The following is a 17,926-nucleotide window of genomic DNA, read 5'->3' on the forward strand; positions in this document are numbered from 1 at the left end:
AATAACCTAAATGGGAAAAGAATTTGAAAAAGAATAGATATATGTATCTGTATAACTGAATCACTCCGCTGTACACCTGAAGCTAACACAACATTATTAATCAACTATACTCGGATATTAAAAAAAAAAAAAGAGCTTTTGCTAATTAAAGTTCCTCATGTGGAAGAGTCACCATTCCTACAAATTAATGACAAATCAGTGACAACAAACAGAACACAGAGAAAAGCAAAACAGGTGAGGGAATGTTTTTTTCAAAATTTCAGACTGCTTCTGGAAATTACCAAGTCATCCCGACGCAGAACTCGGGCTCCGCTCCACCGGAGGTCGCTGCAGGACCGCGAGCGAGGGATCCGCTCCCGGCGACGCCGCTCTAGGCCGCAGGCCTGGCCTCTGCTGCAGTTCCGCCGCCGCTGCGCGGGTGGAGAAGGTTCCCGGCTCTGGTGGTTTTTGTTTCTCTTGGATCCACGCCATCTCCCAGCATCCGCGGACATCCGCACCTTCCCGCACTGTCTGCTGTGTCTCCGCCTCTGTCCCGCGCCATCTCTCACGGCGCCCCGGGTGCGTTACTGCGGGGAGCGCCGGGCACGTGGTCTGCTCCGCCCCCCCATCCTAAGGGGAAACTGAGGCCCGAGGGGGCGGGGAGCGCCGCATGTCGACTTCTCGGCCCTCCTGTCTTCGACAAAGAGGCCTCGGGTCACCGCGCCACCGGCCGGCGCCGTCTCAGAGCCTCACCCGCCCCGTGGGGAGACTTGTGCCCGCTGATGTCGAGAGACCGGTCGGGTGACTCGTGGGCCCGAGGTCCCGCAGGGGGTCGTGCAGAGCCCGTGTGAACCTGGCCCGAGGGGCGCCAGAGCCCCTGATTCACTGCCCATCACCTCCGACTCCAGCGTTTCATGCCCCAAAGCCGCTCGTCGGTTACCGGCCAAATACTCTGGTGACCGTTAGCCCATTTCCCCTTAATAAGCTTTAAGGGAAAGTGTTGAAACCTCCATTTTCCAAACGGGTGTTTGAGCTTTAAAGTGAGGGCGCCCCGGGGCCCCCGAGGGGCAGAGTCTGGCTTCCTGTCCCTGCTTCGCACCGAAGCCCTTCCGCACCCGTTCCCTGGCCGGGCCCTGCGCTGCTGAAGACCCTCCCTCGAAGGGCTTTGCTGCGCCTGCCTCTGCCAGCGCCCCCTCCTCTCCTGCAGGACCCTGAGCCGCACTGCCTCTGCGCCCCACTGTGTCCAGGGGCTGAGCTGTCCCTGAGGGCCTTGAACTGGGGGCCGTGGCCTTCCTGCCCCGCCGCAGAGGGGGTGGTCCCCGGGCTCAGGGGGGGGTCTGGGAACTGTCTTGCAAAGCCTTGTGCAGGAGGCTGGGGCTGGGTTGGGGGGCCAGAAAGGCCTGAGTTCAGGTGCTGACGCAGCCCCTCATTAGCCATGGAACCTCGGGTGAGTTACTTCATTCTCCTGAGCTTTCCTCTCCTTCCACGGGGGGAAACAGTAAGCAGTCCGGGAAGGCAGAGGCCTGGTCTGTGGCATTGAACCCCCAGTGCCTGGCAAGTGGTTAGTAGGTACTTAGTTGGTATTTTGTGGGTGGATGAGTACTTGAGGCATTTTTACGAGAAGTTGGTCTTCCTGTGGTCTCTGTTGATGAGGGGAGATGGAGTCTTTCCATGAAGTGAGGATAGCGATGGGGTCCCGGGCTTGGCTGGGCAGCTTTCCCCTGCCTGGGCGGAGAGCCGGCTGCTAACATGGGCTCCTCTGCCTGGCTCTTCTGCCCTTTGTTGCCCCTGCATTGGGAAGTGATCGTGGGCTGGCTGTGCCCTGGTCACTGGTAGTGCCGGCAGAGGAGTTGCTGAAAGCGTTTCCCCGTGTTTGGAGGGTTCACTCCCGTCCCTTCCAAACTCTGGAGCTGTCCCACACGGCCTTCCTCCCGCCGCCTTTTTATTATTTTACTTACGTATTATTGCACACCGCACGGCTTGCCGGATCTTAGTTCCCCGACCAGGGATTGAACCAAGGCCATGGCAGTGAAAGCGCACGGAGTCCTAACCACTGGACCGCCAGGGAACTCCCCCCACCACCTCTTTAGATGTCTCCTGGCACCTGGCGTCTGTTGAGTGCCCTCTGCCTGGCTTAGTGCTGGTTTCTCTGAGGCTTTAAAAAAGGAGAGTGGGAGTGGGTCTTGCCACAGCTGTGGTCTTCTGACCCTGGTCTCCAGTCTCAGCAGCCCTGTGTTCTTTTCTGCCTCTGGAGTTGAAGTGGTTACAGGCTGCCTGTGTCCTGGTCATTGGTAATATGGGCCGAGGAAAAGTTGCAAGATTTTCCCCATGTTCAGGGGACCCATACTTGTCCCTTCCATGCAGGACAGGCTTCAGTGACTAGCAGTGACCAAGCATGAGGCCGTCTGAGGATGGAGGGAGTCAGGCTGTAGTGCGTTCATTGCCTGAGACCCGAATCCCCCCAGCACACGCGCCGTGTTTTCCTGTCGATGAGCATGATGGTGTCCTGCCAGCTGGGCAGATCCCTGGACGGCTTCTTGTCCCCTGCAGGAGTGTCACGTGGCTCTTGTTGCATGAGACGCGTCGTCAGGGAGAGTGGGACTGAGTCCCGGGTGAGTGGTGTCCCGCCGGTTCTCTAGTACTTGGGTTGTGTGCAGGGTGTGAGGCCAGAGGTGCTGGGTGCTGAGGTGTAGAGAGTGAGGGTGCAGTGGAGGCTTGGGCCCCCTTCTGCTCCTGAGAGCCTGGATGGAGGCTGCTGTGATGTTGAGAGGACAGAGATTCACATCCAGTGACCAGCCAAGTGCTATTCTGTGAGGGGTTCAATCCTGGTGCCACTTACACACATTCCTTCAGTACCTAAGAGTTCTCAGTATTTCTGCCGTTAGTCTTCTCTTCACCTCTTGGCAGGGACTGGTGAATCATCGGGTGGTTCTGTCATCTTAGGCTGTATGTCTGGTCAGTGACCTGTCTGCTGGTCTGTTCCTAGGCCAGGCCGTTTCCCAGGATGCTGGCAGTGGCCTCCCTTCTCAGCTCCCTCACTGCCCTTTTCTGCCCCTGCATTCGAAAGTGATCGTGGGCTGCCCATGCCCTGGTCATTGATAGTGCAGGGAGAGGAATTGCTGAAAGCCTTTCCCCGTGTTTGGAGGGTTCACTCCTGTCCCTTGCAAACTCTGGAGCTTTCGTACATGTCTTTCTTCCCACTGATTTGTGTTGCTTCCTGGTCCCTGGCGCTGTGTGCTCACTGAGTGCCCCTTTTCCTGAACAGGGCCCTGCCTCAGCAGTTCACGGGCTGGCAGTGGAGGGCTCCCTCCGGAAGTTTTCTCTGATTCCCCATTGCACCCCTTCCTCATCCCACATCCTCAGCCCCGCCCCTCAGCACTGATCGCACCTAGAAAGTGTTGATTTGCTGATCGTGCCCCTTATGCTGTAATCTTGAGGGCAGTGCCTCCTTGTTTTGCGTGTGTCTGGTGCCTGATGCATAGCACCGGACCAAAAAAAAAACCCCGAAGAGGTGGAGATGACCCACCTGTTGTGAGGTGACAGGGCTCCTCCCATTGCAGAGTGTCAGGGAACCAAGCCCTCCAGCAAGCCAGCCTGCCGGGTCAGCCTCCTTTTCTCCACTGGAATTGTTGTTTCTGTAATGAAAGGTAGACTTACTGTAATCTGCCTTTAATCCTGGTCTTGAGCAGGGCCCGTGGTCCGCTGTGGGTGATCTTCTAGTGATCGACCTGGACAAAGCCCAGTATAGTTGAGGATGCATATATAAGTCGCCCTTATACTACGTAGCAGGCACGGGGCCCTCCCCCGACCTGTTACCCATCCTGGTCCATTCTAGTCATTGCCAGGCAGCCACAGCCTGCAGGCTGGTTAGCAGCAAATTGCTCACAGTTGGCACACAGGGTAACGTGGCTGTTATTCCTGTCGCAGATGACCTGCAGACCCCTTCCTAGGGCCAAATCGTCCTTGTTCCTGATACCGTAGTGTGGCCGTTCAGGTCCTGCAGTAACAGCCTGCCTTCGTGGGTGCTAGAAACTGCCAGCTGCTGTGCCAAGTGTTCCGTGTGTCCCCCAGGGCCTGCTGTGAGTGCCCGTTCACCGATTTTCCTTTGCAGCTGGGTCTGTGTGCGCAGAGGCTCCACAGGAGGTGTCATCTTCGTGTCAGCCAGGCGCTAGGCCCTGGGGCCCCAGGTAAGGCTTTTGGACCTTTCTCTGGAATTTTGTGTTTTTTGTAAAGTCACGTGCGTGTTTTCTGGGGCTTGGGTGATCATGTAAGGGGAAGTGCGGTGACAGTAGCATCCTGCTGTGGCGCAGTCCCCCACATGCCTAGGGGAGGGCCCTGTAGAAACCTGCTTGGGTGAAGGGCTCCCCGGGGCATCTCCCTTCCGAGCCCTGGGGTGTCAGTGCAAGTACCGTTGTGATGGAGACCAATCCCGCCTCTCAACCTGTCTAGCGCTGTGACCCCATCTCAGACTCCACATCTTCATCTGAAGAGCAAAGCTGGGATAGCAGCAAAAATTCTAAAAAATTTTTCATGGTGGTGCCATGACCACATACATGATCCTGATCTTTTTCAGCCCAAAAGCATTTCCAGTTTTTTATGCTGGAAGTGTCTTGACTCCCCCTGGCAGGGAGGTTTTGTGGGGTCTTGGCAGGACACGACAGAAGCTGCTGGGACTCGGCTGGGCTGGGCTGCTCTCCCTGACCCAGGCCCCTGGCTCCAGCCTCCCGTCCTTCCTGGCTCTTTCTGTTCTTTTCTGCTCCTGCATCGAAAGTGATCGTGGGCTGCCCGTGCCCTGGTCATCGATAGTGCAGGGACAGGAGTTGCTGAAAGACCTTTCCCCGTGTTTGAAGGGCCCAGTTGTCCCTTCCAAACCCTGGAGCTTTCACACACTAGCTTTTTGGTCCTGCAATTTCCTTCAGAGCACGGGCCTTTGCCGGCCCACATGTGATATGGTGACCGGGCTGGGCCCCGGGCTTGTGGAGGTTCACTTTGTCTTTGAAGTAAAGGAGCCTCCGGACAGAAACCAGTCCATACATTTGTATTTGGACTTCACACTGGAATAAGTTCAGATAATGCTGAAGGGCACATGGGAGAACTGTAAATCGTGGGTTCTGCTCTATGAACTTAACAGGAATGGAGGACAACCCATAATAATACATTATTCAAGGCAGCCCATGACCGACATGCTTGTTTGTGTGTTGACTTTGCTCCTTTACTCTTTTTTTGGTTTTTTTCCCTTTACTGTTTCTTGAGCACAATGTGTATTGCTTCTCCAGGAGGCGCCAGTAGTGTCGAAAATGTGGAGAAAGAAAAATAAAGGTGGGCCAGATGTAGGAGCAAAGAGGGGTTCCACCAATTCTGAATCATTCAGGAAGGTTCCATTCGTCACGGTCTGCCAGAAGCCCGAGGAGTTTTCTTGTCAGTCACTGGTGAGAGAAGAGTGCCTTGACTCTTTGTAGCCCCCACTTTTAATGTGTGCTTTTGTGGGTTTTCTTTTAAAAAGGGTGACCCCATGTGTTCACTAGAGAAGAAATTCCAGGCCTGTGGGTCTGTGAGTCTGTATCTGTAGACTCAAGGCTTGCTTTCTGGTTCATGTTAGGATGTTGTGTGGCAGGAGGAGTCCCCAGCCATGTAGTCAGCCGTCAGCAGGGGCTGCCCTTCTGCCTTTCTGCACTGCAGATGTGTTGGGTGGAGGCCGCAACCCTGCACCGGCGCCTTCACTTAGTAGACTCCGCAGGGGCAACATGGTGCTCCCAAGAGGCGTGTCTGGCTCCCAGACAACAGGTGAGGTCGGGTCCCACTCACCCCCCACTTTTGGCCTGAGGGCTCCTTTTCTTCCATCTACATTCGAGTTTCTTCTGTTTGATCCTGTTTTGCCAGATGTTTTTGTTCTCATCTCATGATGACGTGAAGGTAGTGAGACTAGTATTTGTGAACCACCTGGTCCTCGGTAGCCGTCTAACAAATCTGAGACTTCCCTTGTCTTTCAAACCTGCCCTCTGCCCCTTCGCATCAGAGGCTTGTCCTGTCCCACAGCCTAGTCCCTGGTCCTGGGGCTCCTCAGCCAGCCTGGAGGATTTAATGGCTGATGGTGACCGTTTTGAAAAGACTTTATCTCCCCCCATTCCCCCCCCATCCCAGACCTGGCACTTTAAACCTCTGGGTGCAAAGTCCCACACATTGAGTTGGGGGTCACTTGTGTAGTGTCCTCAAGCGTTAATGATATTTTCTCATTTATCCTTCAAATGGGCCTGGCAGTCTTGATTTTCACCCATCTGGGTACCTAATGAGTCTTTCTGGAAGTTTGTCTTTCATTTGCCTTTCTTGGGTGGGCATATTAAGTGGGTCTTTGCAGAACAGGATGACAGCTACTGGGGCCTTGGGACGGACTGGGCAGAGAAGTACTGACAGTGGTGGGAGAACTGCTGAGGACGGTAGTCCATCCTTTGATCAAGATGCAGTGGGAACTTGGTGTCAAAGTCTCTGACAGTGAGCTCAGACTGAACTCTGGTGTATCTGGCCAGTGCCTTGATCGGGAACTGCTTGAAAGAAAATTGTTTATTCTAAAAACCGAACCTTTGAGGTGTTTTCCTTTATTATCCCGTCTATTCTGGTGATATCTAAGGTCAGTTTTTTTTGTTTGTTTTTAATATTTATTTATTTGGCTGTGCTGGGTCTTAGTTGGCGGCATGTGGGATCTAGTTCCCTGACCAGGGATCGAACCCGGGCCCTCTGCATTGGGGAGCATGGAGTCTTAGCCTCTGGACCACCAGGGAAGTCCTATTCTGGTGATACCTAGTAGGGCCTAGTCTATTGGGACCCTCTCAGTGATGTTACTTGGGGAGAAGATGGTGTTGGAAATTAAATGCTTGTATGGTTCTTCTCCCTCCTAGGTCAGCATTAGATCTGGAGATCGTTGAGGAAGTCCCAAGGCCATGAGTCAGTGACTTTGGGGTGACTTGGGATCTGGCATTGCTGGTATTTCTCCCCAAGGTGAGTTAATGCCAGGGGCTGGGAACCCACCGCCAGAGGGTTGGCTGGTTTGAGTTTATGCAAATGGGAACTCCCAGCCGTTGGTCTCGCCTGTCCTTTCTTGTAGATTCCTTTTGTTCGTGGACACCAGCGGGGCAGAGAATGGAGAGTGCAGTCCACACATGAAGAGCTCCCCGCCGCCTGCTCGGAGTGTCATGGGAGAACTGTTCACTCAGCACGAGAAATCAGGGCAAAGCGCTGGGACTGGGGGCTTGGGGTCCCCTTCAGCTGGCTCTGAGTCCCGACAGCAGTGCCCTTGGACGCCGTGGACAGGGAAGGCCGGCCCCCGTCCCTCTGCCATGCCTGCGTGACTTCAGTGACCAAGAGTTTTTCTCTTGAGTTGGCAGCTGCTCATCATCATCACTTTTCTCTCCACCCATCCATTCAATAAACCGTATGCACCCACCCCACCTGTGTTTTAAGTCAGTAACAAGCCACGTGCCAGCGAGGCTGGGCAGGGAGAAAGTGGGTCACAGGCCAAATCCTCTTTTCACTCTGAGCCTTTCCGTCCTGCTCCTGAGTCTTGGCACACGGGCTGTTGTTTGAGGTGTTCTGTTAGGACGGGGGTGAACAAACGCTGGTGGTTGGCTCAGGTTAGGACCTGTGAGAGTTGAGGGCGTCGAGGAACAGTCAGGCCAGGGCTTGGGAAGGGTGATGGGGACCGGAGTGAGACAGGTGCTGATGGCATTGGGGAAGCTATGGGTGCCTGTCTCATGAGTACGTACCTGCTTGTGTGACCAACTGGCCTAGTTTGCCTGGAATTGAGGGGTTTCTCAGACATGGGAATTTTATTGCCAAAACCAGGAAAGTCCTGGGCAAACTGGAACAAGTTGGTCAACTTATCTGGGTGTAAAATACATGGTGTCAACTTGAGAGGACAGGTTACTGAGTAAAGGTGAGAATGGTGAACGTGGAGCTGCCATTGGCGGACTCAGCCTTTTGGAGATAATTGGGGTAAAATCAACAGTTGCACTGAGGACATGTATGTGAACTTTTTAATCTCCATTTTATAGATGGAGGAGTCTGCATGAGGAAGTATGTCCCAAAGGCTGTGATGAAAGGCTGGACTTAATTGTCCAGTTTCTGCATTTGGAATTGAAACCACCTTGGCTGAGCTGAGGCAGGATTCAGGCTGTCAGGCCTGCCTGGTGGCTTTGACACCCTGAAGGTCTGTGCAGGGGCAGGCATTCTTCATGGCTGAAATGTTCTGCCCTGCTAGCCATTCTTCATGGCTGAAATGTTCTGCCCCGCTAGCTAGTTCCTGGTAGAGGCATCCAGAAGCGGGAAGTCCTTTTTCTGTCTCACTCCCAGGACTATCCTCTGACTTCTGTTTGCCACCTTTATTCAGCTGGTTGTAGCTGCCTGGAAAGATGCGAAGAGAAGGAGTCTGGGTCCACTGGAGATAGCTGTGACTGAGCGTGACGTTTGCTGCCGTGCAGCAGCAGCAGGACACAGGCCAGTCCTTGACAAGTGTTCCTGGGGACACCGGGCCCTGGTCATCATGCCTGCCCTGTTCTACCGCAGTGTGTGAAGCAGGAGCCATCCCAGGTCTGTAGGACCTGAGGAGATCTGAGGAGAGCATTCGTCCAAGGTGACCCAGGAACCAGGCTTAAGGTCAGTAAGGCACAAACCTTGGCTGGGAAACTAGGCCTCACTGGAGCAGCTGGTGGGAGATTAACCAGACATCATACTAGACATAGGGGTACAATGGTGAGTAAGACAGTTTGTGCCCTAAAAGGGGTCACCAATAAATATATAGATAATGTCTCCCCACACCAAATGTTACAGGACACGCACTGCTGGGCACTGTAGGTATTGGGGATGCAGCTTTAAACAAAACGGGGTGCCTCCTAGAGCTTGTTTAGAACTGCTGTCCATTATGGCAAGCCACCAGACACCTGTGGCTATTTTAATGGATTTAAATAAAACTTTTAAAATTCAGGTCTTCAGTTTTATCAGCCACATTTCAAGTGCTCAGTAGCCACAAGTAGCTGCGGGGTTGGACAGTGCAGATACATAGAATATTCCCATCACTGCAGGAAGTTTAGACAGCACCAGTCTAGAAAATAAGGAGTTGAATTCCGTGAAAGGAGTTGCTGGGACACCTTTACAGAAAGGCTGTCATTTGAGGAGCCCAAAGAGGGCTGCTGTGCCTGGCGCTGCATTCCTGTGATTATGAGTGGGGGGGTTGGGTAAATCGGGGGCATCAGCCTGGAGGGGGTGTGAGAGCACTGGCTTCCGAGTCACCGACCTGGGGTCTAACCCAGCAGGGTGACATAATGTGAGTTTCCATCACCTGACCTCCGTTTCCCCTTGTGAAATGAGAACCACACCTCCACAGGAATATGGTGAGGTAAGGATTAAACAGACTTGTATGTGGAAGCCTGTGTAAGGTGTGGCTTCAGAAAGTGTTCAATAACTGATAGCTATTATTATTTATTGAAGTTTCCTCTTCAAGTTTTTTTTGTCTTTTTTCGGCCTTGAGGCTTTCAGGGTATAGCCTGTAATGCTGAAGTTTCCAGGAAAGCAAAAATAGTTCCCCTCCTTTTACAACTTAAGATATGTATAATGCAATGATTAATAAATATCTATAAACATATACCCCCAAATTAGAGGATATGTGCTTTTCTCAAGCACCTACATTTACAAATACTTTTTATGTTCCAGGTTACAAAACAAGTCACAAATACCAAAGAATCAGTTATACAGATTACATTTGTATCATACTACAATATAATTAAGGACAATAACAACAAAAATGGGTTTGGAAAAATCCATATATTTGGAAAATTCAAAACGTTTAAAAATAACTCGTCAAAGATGAAACCATAGGGGAATTAGAAAATACTTAAAACTGAATGATAATGGAAATTTCTACATACCAGTACTTGTGAGATGTAGCTAAAGTAATTCAGAAGTTTATGCCTCACGTGCTTATATTAGAAGAAAGGCTGAATAATTTTTATTAATAAGTAATAAAAAATAGAAGTAATGAGAACAAAAATTAGAGCAGAAACTAAAGCAGAAGGCAAAAATACAACAACGATCAACATGGCTAAGAGTTGGTTCTTTGAAAAGTCATGAAACTGATGAAGAAAAATAATTTCAGGAAGGGAAAAGGACATAGGACAGAACTGGGATTAAAAAAAATAGAGATTACTTTTCGCCTATAAAAATTTAAACTTTGGGAATTCCCTGGCGGTCCAGTGGTTAGGACTTGGCACTTTCACCGCTGAGGTCCGGGGTTCAATCCTTCCTTGGTCAGGGAACTAAGATCCCGCAAGCTGCATGGCGCGGCCAAAAAAAAAAATTAAACTTTGACAAAATGAGCACATTTCTAGGAAACATCCAAAAAAATTGCCTCAAGGAGAAAGAAAACTTGAATAGTCTGATAAAACCCATCTGATAAAGACCACAAGGGAACAATAAAGTCAGATTTATTCGCCTGTTGCAACATAAACTTTTTTGGTCACTGTTAAAGCTGTGACTTTCTCACAAGAGGAATTTTTGATCCTTTCTTGAATAGACATATAATGACCAAAACATATGTCCCATTGTTAAGGGACAATTGAATGCAGTCCATTTGGAGGAGGCTGAAGGGACCCTGAGGCTCTGGCTTCAGACTGTAGTTTTGTCAGAATTTGGTTGTAGACAGGACATGCATGAGAAACATCATTGGTCAGGCCTTTAAAATCTTCCCACCAATGTTGGCTTTTGCTTACAAGAACTTTCTGATCAAGTCTATTTTCTGCATAAACCCAGTCAAGCTGGATGTCTGTCAACTATAATCCAAAGCATCATCGATTCTTTTTCTAAGCTTGTCAGGTATGATGCTTCTTATTAAGGTATCCTATGATGGGCCCAGCCCTGGCATGAGGCCCAGCAGGTGTTGTACTTCTTCAGGAAGACTTGCCCGCTTGTGGTGCTGGCCTAGCTAACCCAGGAGTCCAGAAGGCAAGGGGACCAGCTGAACCGTTTAAATAAGTGTGTGTCAGCCGTCACTCCCAGCTCCCAGACAACGATCCGTTCTCAGAGACTCAGCCTTGTTTGTCAATCTGCCTACATGTCTGCTGACATTACAAATAAAACAGCAGGCATGCCTCCTGCCAGTGGGAGAAGTGTGTGTGTGTGTGTGTGTGTGGTGTGTGTGGTGTGTGTGGTGTGTGAAGTGGGCCTTTGTGGTTGGAGGGGACATGTTTCTACCCTGAAAATCCAGGAAAGTAGGCAGGGTTGTCCAATGACCTTGGTCAGGAAAACCCATGAGAAACTGGGGAGCCTATTGCTGCCAAAAGATGCAGAAACAGAGAAGGAGGGGCCAAGGAGACTGGAAAGTTTTTATAAGTTTTTTTCAAACAGCCCATGATTAGAGCAGTAGATTGGATACAGTAATCTGCAGGAAAAATCGTAACTTTCTTTGCTAACTAACCAAGCATTCCAGGATACTATTTGGCGTTGGTTCATTATCTTTCACCATCCTTGCCAAAAATCTCACGTCTTTACTCTTAGGTACCTCGGGTTTTCCTGGCCAAGGTCATCAGACGTCCCTGGCTAATTCCCTAGGCCTTCCAAGATAAAAACAGAACACTTCTATGATTTCACCAGAAGAATGACATTGGTTGATGGTTTAAGATAGATTTTTTTTTTAATTAAAAAGTGTCATCCTACTCCTAGTATATTAAGGAATTTTTCATAATTAAGAATGGATGATGATAACTATAATTTATCGATCTAGCTTAGTGTGAGCCAAGAATTGCCCTGAGCAGTTTATATACCTTATTTCAATATATTTGCAGATATAGATGCAGAACGTTGCATTCCCAGCTGGCCAATGAGAGAGCGGGCTACTTTGACAGGTGGCAGGCTACTGGATGCAGGGCACATAGAGACACAGGCCTCTTCAGGGGTGGATAGATGTGACAGACTCTTGAGCTTCTATTGGCCCCTTCGAGAGCCCTCTTTCATCCACCATCCAAAGAGGCCTGGGCTGGGACATGCAGTGTTTATATCCAAGGACTCATCCCCAAGGACCACCATCTCCCCCACTTTCTCTTTTCCCAGCCAGTTTCGCTGCTCTTATCTCTTGGTCATAAAAAGCAGATGGTGAGGCCAGTTGGAGAAGGCCCTGGCATCAGAGGAACCCACTAGGTTCACAAGCAGCGAGTGTCCCAAGCCCTCCTTCCATCAAGGTCACCCAGCAAGTCAGTGACCTAACCTGACCAGGACCCAAATATGCTAACTCCAGGTGCTCTCCACGGTGCCACCCGAATGCTCCTCCTCCCTTGGCCTAACTGCTGTGCTTTGGGAGTCAACATAGCCCTCACCTCCTGCAAGTCTAGACTGACCTCTAAGTCAGGTTCAGTGCCTCCTCCTAGCTCCTGCAGCCCTTGAGTCCCCACAATTTCCTTCCGCTGTGGCATTTATCTAACTGTGTTGTCATTTACATGTCTTCCTTCCCAACAAAGTGTGAACTCCATGAGGGCAAGGATCATGCATTGCCAGTCCCCCAGCCACCACAGAAGAGACGCTCACCCTGCTGAAGGAATGAAGGAATGAATGAATGAATGAACGAACCATGAATCCTACAGAAAGGGTAGAATTCAGCTTTTGCATGGGGCAGTCAGTAGCAGCTATTCTTACCATCGAGAGAGGGGTATATGATGTGGAGCGCATAGTAATTGTGGATGGATTCCATCAAATTCATCTGGAGCAGAGGAGGGGCCAGAGCAAAGGAATCAAGTAAGACATGAATAAAAACAGAAATCCAAGGGAAGAACATCTGACTCCCCACTCTGGAAACATCAACCTGTCATCCCATTTAAAAAACAGAGGTTGACAATGACCATCACCATGACACAATAAACAGCTCCTTACTCACAATCCCCAAATCCCAAATCTCTGAACTTCATTCCCCATAAGGGCCTGCAAGTTATTTTATGGCAAACATGACCTGAACTGTCATGGGACTATTTAGTGTTTTTCTTTTATTCTACTTTATGTGAACGTTTTAAAATTTTGCTGCAAAATTATGAAATGTGTTTTGATTATAGAATGCTGCCCCAGGTCCTGCTGGAAGTGTTTTATAACACAGGGGCCATGCCTCATATTACCTCTCAAAAATTCCCAATTCTGATACCCATCAGTCCCAAGGGCTTTAGAGAAGGGATTGTGCACCTGGGCACTATTATTACAATAGTGACATATATTGAGAGCTTAATATGTGTGAGGCATTTGATCAAAGTGTCTTACTGAATTCATTGCTCATCTCAAATTACAGCTCCCATTTGAGGTAGATGCTATTATCATTCCCATTTAATAGTCAAGGAAGCTGAGGCTCAGGAAGGTTTAAGTGATTTGCCCAAGGTCACACAGCTAGCAAGTGGCAGAGCTGATAGAAGAGCCCAGACCTATTTTCCTCCAATAGGTCTCATGCTCTTAATCTTCACGTCCTGTTGCCCCTTTAGCCCTTCTTGGATGGTTAACTTTCAGACGTGGTATCCTATTTCCTGCAAGACTACAGTGCGTCTTTATCTGGGACCTTGTCGCTTCTCCTGGAACCCTTCCATGAAGCTTCTTCCCATGAAGCCCTGCTTGGAGAAGACATTCAAGAAATGCTGAAGGAAAACAACTCACATTGAAGAAACCGATGTTGGAGTGCTTCAGTTCCAATTTCAGCTCACTGTGCGGAGAAAGAACGAAGCACTTGTCACTGCGGACCATGGCTGGTACTTTCTCCAAGTTTACCCCAGTGGGGTGTGTGGTGCTTAAGGGCACAGGCATTTCTGGGGGCTGGATACCCAAGGGTTCCTCTGCAATGTGGTGCTTGTGGATTTAAGGCTTTAAGCATGCATTGTGATTTAAGAAGTGACATTGTTAAAAATAATGTTTGCTGAGCCTCTTTGATAAATTGAAGAAGTTAGGATGATATAAATACTAACTGGAAAAAGTGGAATACAAAAAGTAATTTATGCCTCCAATGATATAAAAATGTATAAAAAAGGACTGGGGACTTCCCTGGTGGCACAGTGGTTAAGAATCCGCCTGCCAATGCAGGGGACACAGGTTTGAGCCCTGGTCCGGGAAGATACTACATGCCACAGAGCAACTAAGCCCGTGCGCCACAACTACTGAGCCTGTGCTCTAGAGCCCGCGAGCCACAACTACTGGGCCTGCGTGCCACAACTACTGAAGCCCGCGTGCCTAGAGCCCGTGCTCTTCAACAAGAGAAGCCACAGCAATGGTGCCCGTGCACCACAACGAAGAGTAGCCCCCGCTCACCACAACTAGAGAAAGCCTGAGCGCAGCAATGAAGACCCAACGCAGCCAAAAATAAATAAATAAACAAATTAATTAATTAATTTTAAAAAAAAGACTGGAAGAAAACATGCAACAATTAATGGTGATAATCTCCGTGTGGCAAAGTGATGGGTGATTTTGTTTGTTTTTCAATACTTTTGTAATTTCCAATTTTTTCTTGCCATGAGCATGCAATACTTTTATAATATGGCAATAGACAATAAAAATGGAAAAGAGAGGCACCACAAATGATGCTGGCATGCCGATTGCTGTCACTATAAAAGCCGAGTCCCAATTCCCCCCATTGATCTCCCTCCTAATGGACTTTCCCTTGGTTGCTGACCTGGTTCCCTTGTTCAGGAATTCTAATTACCCTGGACAGATCTCTTGGCTTTCCACTCATGGGGCAGAGGAGTATCATTGATTCCCTGGTAAAATCATTGTGTGAGATTTCTCACAAATCCTCCTTACTTTGTGGTCTCCTCATAGTCTAAGCCCTTGGCTGTCTTCCCTGACACTGCAGAGACCCCCAAGCCACATGCATAAACTCAAATTCCAGGACCTCCAAAAGCCCCAAATGCTCGTAATTACCTTTTCTTTTTTAAAGACCCCATAAGGAGATGTTTGTTTTAACAGGATCAGGGCATTCTATTAGCCAACAGCATCTAACCCTGAGACCAGGAATTCATTCCTCTGGTCAACCCATTGCACCTGTACCTCAGCAGGGAGCAGCGCCCAGAGTGGATGAGATGTGGGGCACAGGTAAAGGCTCTGGACAGAGGACACCGCTAGGACAAGTGCCAAACCATCCCATCCTCTCCCCTCCCCCCACCCATGGCCTCTTACCTTCCTGTGGTCAATGAACCAAAGATCCTGCTGGAGTTCACACTGATGGTGATGGAGATGTTGGTTCTCTAGAAAAGCAAAAGAGGATGACCCAGACTCTCAGCCCATGAAGGCATCCTGTTGGGTCCAAGTCCAGGAGACAAATCTCCAGAAATATTGGAGATACATACTACAGCCAGATGTGGGACAGATGAGAAGAGCAGCTACCCAAGGATTATGGACTGAGGATGCAGGATGTTGGTGGCTCCATAGCTGACTTTATGAGAGGTGAGCTGAGGTTTCAGAGGTCTCCACCTTCATGGAAGCATCAAGAAAGGGGAATAAGTCCAAACTAAAGATACAGAGCATTTGAATGGGGAGATCATCCACTTATAAGCAGGCTACCAAGGGAAGTTCAGAGAGTCCCCAAGCCCTAAGGACATTTAAAGACACCAGTAGTTGACATCTGTGTTTAATGATGAAGCTTGACCTGTTACAGGGGTGGGGTTGAACCAGGTGATTGGATTTGGAGGCCCCATACAGCCTGTCCCATCTATGATGGTTAGCTGTTCTACCTGAGTCCATTTCCTCTTTCCAGGAGGTGAGATCTTACCTGCAACACTTGAATGAATGCCTGTGGCAGCATCACTGAACAGCTCCACTCTGAAACCTAATTGATGTCCCAAAGGCTTGTGGAAGGAAAAAGGGAACATTATTTGTGTTCCAGCCAAAGGACAGAAAAAGGCTGGCTTCTGCTCAGGTATAGACAAGGTCATTATCAGTTTGAACAGTGGCCAAGAAGTATTGAAGATGAACAAGGAAGGTCCTGTGGCAGAGCCTGCTGCATGTTTTCTAAGACACTGAGCTGGACTACATTTCCCAGCTGCCTTTGAAGTTAGGTATGGCCACGTGACTGAGTTCTGGCCAATGGAATGTGGGCATAAATGTGCGTTACTTCCAGACTTTGTCTTGGATTTCCCAGTCTCCAGAACCGTGAGAAATAAATTTCTGTTGTTTAAGCCACCCAGTCTATGATATTTTGTTATGGGAGCCTGAGCACTTGAAAAATATTGTGTCACTTTCTTTTGGCCCCCATGGTTTCTGATGAAAAACATACTGCCGTTGGAAGAGTTTTTCCCTTATAGATAAGGTGTCATTTTTCTCTGGCTGCTTTCAAGATTTTTTCTTCACCCTTAATTTTCATAAATTTAATTATTATTTGTCTTGGCATAGATTTCTTTGGCTTTATCCAGTTTGGAATGTGCTCAGCTTCTTGAATCTGTAGATTTGTGTCTCTTGCTAAATTTGGGAAGTTTTCAGCCATTATTTCTTTGAGGATTTTTTCAGCCCCTCCTACTTTCTCCTCTCCTGAGACTCTGATGACCTGAATGTTAGATCTTTTGTTATAGTCCCACAGGTCTCTGAGGCTCTTTCCATTTTTTTTCTTCAGTCTATTTTTCCTCTGTAGTTCAGATTAAGTGATTTCTACTTTTCTATCTTCTAGTTCACTTATTCTTTCTCTGTTCCACTGACACCACCCCACCCCAGGAGGGGTGTTGGGGCACTTGTTACAGCTTCATGAGAGTGGAAGTCTAGGCTTTCCAATCAGTCTTTGCTGGCATGGGTGGGGTTAGGGCTACATTTCTTTTTCTCTGGTATTTGGCTGCAGTAGAGCAATTATTGTCTAAAAGTTTTCTATCTTACTAGGCTTCTCTTTTTCTGGTTCTTTGGGTGGAGAAAGGAGGTGTTGTTGTTGTCATTGTTGTTATTGTTTTTGTCTGTGCCTGTTGGCATTTCTCGGTTGCTGACTTCTTCAGCCCCAAATTGGGATATGCAGGAGGGCAAAAATAAAACTCAGAGAGCTCATGATTACGTTGTTGCATAAGTCCTGAGGTCCCTAGCTAATCTGCCTTCTTATTTCTGCCTTTCAGAGTCTTCTTATGTTTGTTTTATACATAATGAGTTTTTAGTTGTACTTAGCAGGGGGAATAGGGAAACGTACATCTCCTCCATCTTCCCAGAAGTGCTCTGCCCATTTTTAAATTGGGCTGTCTTTTTTTATTACTGAGTTGTAAGAATTCTTTAACTATTTCGGATAGAAATCCCTTATCAGATATATGATTTGCAAATATTTTCTCCATTCTGTGGGTTGTCTTTTCACTTTCTCAAATGGTGCCCTTTGAAGCACAAGTTTTTCATTTTGATGAAGTCCAATTTAGCTATTTTTTATCTTGTTGCTTGTGGTTTTGAGTTGTATCTAAGAAGGCTTTGCCTAACCCAGGGTCATGAAAATTTACTATCTTTTTTCTAAGAGTTTTATAGTTTTAGCTCTCACATTTATTTCTATGATCCATTTGGAGTTAATTTTTGTGTATGGTATAAGGAAGGGGTCCAGTTTCATTCTTTTGCATGTGAATATCCAGTTGCCCCAGCACCATTTCTTAAATGTTCATTCTTCCACATTTAACTGTCTTGGTCTCCTTATTGAAAATCAATTGATTTATAATTATGATAATTTATTTCTGGATTCTCAATTCTATTCCATCAATTTATACCAGTACCACATTGTCTTGATTACTATAGCCTTATAGTAAGTTTTGAAATAGGGAAGTATGAGTTCTACAACTTAATTTTTCATTTTCAAGATTGTTTTGGCTGGGACTTCCCTGGTGGCGCAGCGGTTTCAATGCAGGGGACACGGGTTCGAGCCCTGATCTGGGAAGATCCCACATGCCGCAGAGCAACTAAGCCCATGCACCACAACTACTGAGCCTGTGCTCTAGAGCCCACGAGCCAC

General features: G+C 48.4%; 1 long non-coding RNA gene and 3 other non-coding genes across 8 annotated transcripts; all 4 read left to right on the top strand.

The window, feature by feature from the left end:
* Positions 1–379: 379 nt before the first annotated feature.
* On the top strand, positions 380–7,417 carry LOC133103289 (uncharacterized). Of its 5 annotated transcripts, XR_009703245.1 has the most exons (7): positions 380–558; positions 2,344–2,591; positions 3,907–4,166; positions 5,256–5,408; positions 5,579–5,763; positions 6,873–6,972; positions 7,079–7,417. It is a non-coding gene; the product is annotated as an uncharacterized LOC133103289 (long non-coding RNA). The 5 variants fall into 5 exon arrangements; XR_009703244.1 differs by lacking the exon at positions 2,344–2,591; XR_009703248.1 differs by lacking the exon at positions 2,344–2,591 and having other exon boundaries at positions 5,659–5,763.
* LOC133104612 (small nucleolar RNA SNORA71) lies at positions 1,766–1,899 on the top strand. Its single transcript, XR_009703670.1, has one exon. It is a non-coding gene; the product is annotated as a small nucleolar RNA SNORA71 (small nucleolar RNA).
* On the top strand, positions 3,032–3,165 carry LOC133104610 (small nucleolar RNA SNORA71). The gene has a single exon (XR_009703667.1). It is a non-coding gene; the product is annotated as a small nucleolar RNA SNORA71 (small nucleolar RNA).
* LOC133104614 (small nucleolar RNA SNORA71) lies at positions 4,737–4,868 on the top strand. The gene has a single exon (XR_009703672.1). It is a non-coding gene; the product is annotated as a small nucleolar RNA SNORA71 (small nucleolar RNA).
* Positions 7,418–17,926: the final 10,509 nt, after the last annotated feature.

The sequence above is a fragment of the Eubalaena glacialis genome, chromosome 13 (assembly GCF_028564815.1).
Source record: "Eubalaena glacialis isolate mEubGla1 chromosome 13, mEubGla1.1.hap2.+ XY, whole genome shotgun sequence".
Taxonomy (NCBI): Eukaryota; Metazoa; Chordata; class Mammalia; order Artiodactyla; family Balaenidae; genus Eubalaena; species Eubalaena glacialis.